This window comes from Rutidosis leptorrhynchoides, chromosome 3 (genome assembly GCF_046630445.1).
Source record: "Rutidosis leptorrhynchoides isolate AG116_Rl617_1_P2 chromosome 3, CSIRO_AGI_Rlap_v1, whole genome shotgun sequence".
Taxonomy (NCBI): Eukaryota; Viridiplantae; Streptophyta; class Magnoliopsida; order Asterales; family Asteraceae; genus Rutidosis; species Rutidosis leptorrhynchoides.
The window spans coordinates 594,005,816-594,011,815 of NC_092335.1; positions in this window are offsets into that span (position 1 = coordinate 594,005,816).

Consider the following 6,000-nt stretch of genomic DNA (forward strand, 5'->3'; position numbering starts at 1 on the left):
ATCAAACCTATATATCTCACCAACTTTATGTTGACATTTTAAAGCATGTTATTCTCAGGTACGAATTAAGTCTTCCGCTGTGCATTTGCTCATGTTAAGGATATTACTTGGAGTCGATCATCACAATGGAACCAAATGTTGAAGACTTCGTCCGGGAGGATAAGGTCGAGGTCTTTACAGATGGGCAGAGCGAAAGGACGATACAAACGCTTGAAGACATGCTACGAGCATGTGTTATTGATTTCGAAAACAGTTGGGATCGACATCTACCGTTAGCAGAATTTTCCTACAATAACAGCTATCATTCAAGCATTGAAATGGCGCCGTTTGAAGTACTTTATGGTAGAAAGTGCATGTCTTCGATTTGTTGGAGTGAAGTGGGGGATAGACAGATTACGGGTCCGGAGATAATACAAGAAACTACCGAGAAGATCATCCAAATTCAACAACGGTTGAAAACCGCCCAAAGTCGACAAAAGAGTTACGCCGACATTAAAAGAAAAGACATAGAATTTGAAATTGGAGAGATGGTCATGCTTAAGGTTGCACCTTGGAAATGTGTTGTTCGATTTGGTAAATGAGGGAAATTAAATCCAAGGTATATTAGACCATTCAAGATTATTGATCGTGTCGGACCAGTAGCTTACTGACTTGAGTTACCTCAACAACTTGCGAATGTACATAACACTTTCCACGTCTCGAATTTGAAGAAATGTTTTGCTAAAGAAGATCTAACTATTCCGTTAGACGAAATCCAAATCAATGAAAAACTTCAATTCATTGAAGAACCCGTCGAAATAATGGATCGTGAGGTTAAGAGACTTATACAAAACAAGATACCGATTGTTAAGGTTCGATGGAATGCTCGTAGAGGACCCGAGTTCACCTGGGAGCGTGAAGATCAGATGAAGAAGAAATACCCGCATTTATTTCCAGAAGATACGTCAACACCTCCAACTGCTTAAAATTTCGGGACGAAATTTATTTAACGGGTAGGTACTGTAGTGACCCGAACTTTTCCATGTTTATATATATATTAAATGAAATTGTTATTTACATGATTAAGTGTTTCCAACATGTTAAGCAATCAAACTTGTTAAGACTTGATTAATTGAAATAGGTTTCATATGGACAATTGACCACCCAAGTTGACCGGTGATTCACGAACGTTAAAACTTGTAAAAACTATATGATGACATATATATATATATATATATATATATATATATATATATATATATATATATATATATATATATATATATATATATATAGTTAACATGATATTATGATAAGTAAACATATCATTAAGTATATTAACAATGAACTACATATGTAAAAGCAAGACTACTAACTTAATGATTTTGAAACGAGACATATATGTAACGATTATCGTTGTAACGACATTTAATGTATATATATCATATTAAGAGATATTCATACATCATATTATCATGATAATATAAAAATTTAAAATCTCATTTGATATTATAAACATTGGGTTAACAACATTTAACAAGATCGTTAACCTAAAGGTTTCAAAACAACACTTACATGTAACGACTAACGATGACTTAACGACTCAGTTAAAATGTATATACATGTAGTGTTTTAATATGTATTTAGACACTTTTGAAAGACTTCAAGACACTTATAAAAATACTTTTACTTAACAAAAATGCTTACAATTACATCCTCGTTCAGTTTCATCAACAATTCTACTCGTATGCACCCGTATTCGTACTCGTACAATACATAGCTTTTAGATGTATGTACTATTGGTATATACACTTCAATGATCAGCTCTTAGCAGCCCATGTGAGTCACCTAACACATGTGGGAACCATCAATTGGCAACTAGCATGAAATATCTCATAAAATTACAAAAATATGAGTAATCATTCATGACTTATTTACATGAAAATAAAATTACATATCCTTTATATCTAATCCATACACCAACGACCAAAAACACCTACAAACACTTTCATTCTTCAATTTTCTTCATATAATTGATCTCTCTCAAGTTCTATCTTCAAGTTCTAAGTGTTCTTCATAAATTCTACAAGTTCTAGTTTCATAAAATCAAGAATACTTCCAAGTTTGCTAGCTTACTTCCAATCTTGTAGAGTGATCATCCAACCTCAATAAATCTTTCTTATTTACAGTAATATATCTTTCTAATACAAGGTAATACTCATATTCAAACTTTGATTCAATTTCTATAACTATAACAATCTTATTTCGAGTGAAAATCTTACTTGAACTTGTTTTTCGTGTCATGATTCTGCTTCAAGAACTTTCAAGCCATCCAAGGATCCTTTGAAGCTAGATCCATTTTTCTCATTTCCAATAGCTTTATCCAGAAAACTTGAGGTAGTAATGATGTTCTTAACATCATTCGATTCATACATATAAAGCTATCTTATTCAAAGGTTTAAACATGTAAGCACTAGAACATAGTTTAGTTAATTCTAAACTTGTTCGCAAACAAAAGTTAATCCTTCTAACTTGACTTTTAAAATCAACTAAACACATGTTCTATATCTATATGATATGCTAACTTAATGATTTAAAACCTGGAAACACGAAGAACACTGTAAAACCGGACATACGCCGTCGTAGTAACACCGCGGGCTGTTTTGGGTTAGTTAATTAAAAACTATGATAAACTTTGATTTAAAAGTTATTCTTCTGGGAAAATGATTTTTCTTATGAACATGAAACTATATCCAAAAATCATGGTTAAACTCAAAGTGGAAGTATGTTTTCTAAAATGGTCATCTAGACGTCGTTCTTTCGACTGAAATGACTACCTTTACAAAAACGACTTGTAACTTATATTTCCGACTATAAACCTAGAATTTTTCTGTTTAGATTCATAAAATAGAGTTCAATATGAAACCATAGCAATTTGATTCACTCAAAACGAATTTAAAATGAAGAAGTTATGGGTAAAACAAGATTGGATAATTTTTCTTGTTGTAGCAACGTGAAAATTGGTAACAAATCTATATTAATCATATCCTAGCTAACTTATATTGTATTATACATGTATTCTAATATATTATGTAATCTTCGGATACCATAGACACGTATGCAAATGTTTTGACATATCATATCGACCCATGTGTATATATTATTTGGAACAACCATAGACACTCTATATGCAGTAATGAGGGAGTTAGCTATACAGGGTTGAGGTTGATTCCAAAAATATATATACTTTGAGTTGTGATCTAGCCTGAGACGTGTATACACTGGGTCGTGGATTGATTTAAGATAATATATATTAATTTTTTTTCTGTACATCTAACGTTGGACAACTAGTTGTAGGTTACTAACGAGGACAGCTGACTTAATAAACTTAAAACTTCAAAATGTATTAAAAGTGTTGTAAATATATTTTGAATATACTTTGATATATATGTACATATTTTTTATAGGTTCGTGAATCGACCAGTGGCCAAGTCTTACTTCCTGACGAAGTAAAAATCTGTGAAAGTGAGTTATAGTCCCACTTTTAAAAATCTAATATTTTTGGGATGAGAATACATGCAGGTTTTATAAATGATTTACAAAATAGACAAACGTACGCGAAACTACATTCTATGGTTGAATTATCGAAATCGAATATGCCCCTTTTTATTAAGTCTGGTAATCTAAGAATTAGGGAACAGACACCCTAATTGACGCGAATCCTAAAGATATATCTATTAGGCCTAACAAACCCCATCCAAAGTACCGGATGCTTTAGTACTTCGAAATTTATATCATATCCGAAGGGTGTCCCGGAATGATGGGGATATTCTTATATATGCATCTTGTTAATGTCGGTTACCAGGTGTTCACCATATGAATGATTTTTATCTCTATGTATGAGATGCGTATTGAAATATGAAATCTTGTGGTCTATTGTTACGATTTGATATATATATAGGTTAAACCTATAATTCACCAACATTTTTGTTGACGTTTAAAGCATGTTTATTCTCAGGTGAATACTAAGAGCTTCCGCTATTGCATACTAAAATAAGGACAAGATTTGGAGTTCATGTTTGTATGATATTGTGTAAAAACTGCATTCAAGAAACATATATCGATGTAATATATTTCTATTGTAAACCATTATGTAATGGTCGTGTGTAAATAGTATATTTTAGATTATCATTATTTGATAATCTACGTAATGCTTTTGAAACCTTTATTGATAAAATAAAGGTTATGGTTGTTTTAAAAATGAATGCAGTCTTTGAAAAACGTCTCATATAGAGGTCAAAACCTCGCAACGAAATCAATTAATATGGAACGTTTATAATCAATATGAACGGGACATTTCACTTACTTCCCCACTTAGGGTTTTAACCCCACACTATCACTGTCAAGGTGATAATACCTTGCAGAATTTCAACATTCCACAACACACATGACTGGTATCAACATTGGCCATACTCAAAAATCTTCCGCGGACTTACTACAAGGTACTCCAACCTCTACCTTTCGAATCGGTCAAACGTTAACGCCCGCTAATCATCACAATAAACCATTAACGTACCTTCAGGTTTCTCACCGGTACCCAAGTACATGGTAATCGCACCACCGGAGTGAAGCATTCCACTAGCAGGTATACGAAGGCACCTGACGCAGTGTTATGCAACTCCCATTACTACTGTCGAGTCTCAATAATTCGACCCTTACGGGGTCCATCCTCGGTGTCATATGTCACTTGACTATTCGAAGTCACACAATCCCACGAACCTTACGGCTCAACGCCCACAACTCCCTAGCAATCAACTGCTAGTCACGATCTACTTAGGCTGCAAAGCGAGCCTAGCAACCTTTCACTTACAATGGCGATGCTTGGGGTCACCAAGACTTATACCCCACTCGCACCGTCTCGACCGTTAACACGGTCACTTACACACAATCAAAGATAGTCAACAACCGTGACTCTACTCGCACACATACATGGTCAACGTAAAAGCCTCTCGAATGGCATACCCTTTCTACGCTAATCCTTATGGAGAGCAATACAAGTAACCCTCTAATCATAACACGGTTACACCCGATTTGGTTAAGCCTCCAACACCAAAACGATTAACCCGACCTGGTTAGTCAAACACACCCTGTCAACCTACCTCAGCCAACCCTTAACAAGAATTGATTAACCCAACTCGGTTAGTCAAACAAGCTCGGTCAACCCGACTCGGTCAACACCTATCACCTAATTGATTAACCCGACTCGGTTAAGTCAATTACACTAGGTCAACCCGACTCGGTCAAACCTCTAACAATAATTGATTAACCTGACTCGGTTAAGTCAAACACACTAGGTCAACCCGACTTGGTCAACACCTAACATCAATTGATTAACCCGACTTGGTTAAGTCAAATACACTTGGTCAACCCGACTCGGTCAAACCCGTAACAACAATTGATTAACCCAACTTGGTTAGTCAAACTCTCTCTTGGTCAACCCGACTCGGTCAACACCTAACGTCTAGTTGATTAACCCACTTCGGTCAAACCCCTAACAACTTATTGATTAACCCGACCTGGTTAGTCAAACCGCGATGGACTAACTTGACCTAGCTAGCCATTACATCACATGGATAAACCTACTTATTACCCAAGAGTCACCCACATAAAGATAGTACTAAAATCGAATAGTACTTGAATCAAACGTCGTTAGACCTTCGCGCTCCGTCACTATTTCACTCGGGACACTCCGACTTCCGGTGTCCCTCTTTCTGGCACTTAAAACATGTGACCTTACCCGACGGACATTCACGAGACTTATGTCCCGTTTGCCCACAATTATAACATGCGAATTTAGAACCATCCGTGCCACTCATCTTTACGCTTCCGACCTATTCGGTAGCACTCTAACTTTTCTTGTTCGAAAACATCGTCGATTCGAACTTCCGCTTACTAACATCGGAAACACTTGCCTTCGGGGCCTCCGGTTTGAAACCCCGAGCCAACTCAAATAATTCTTCA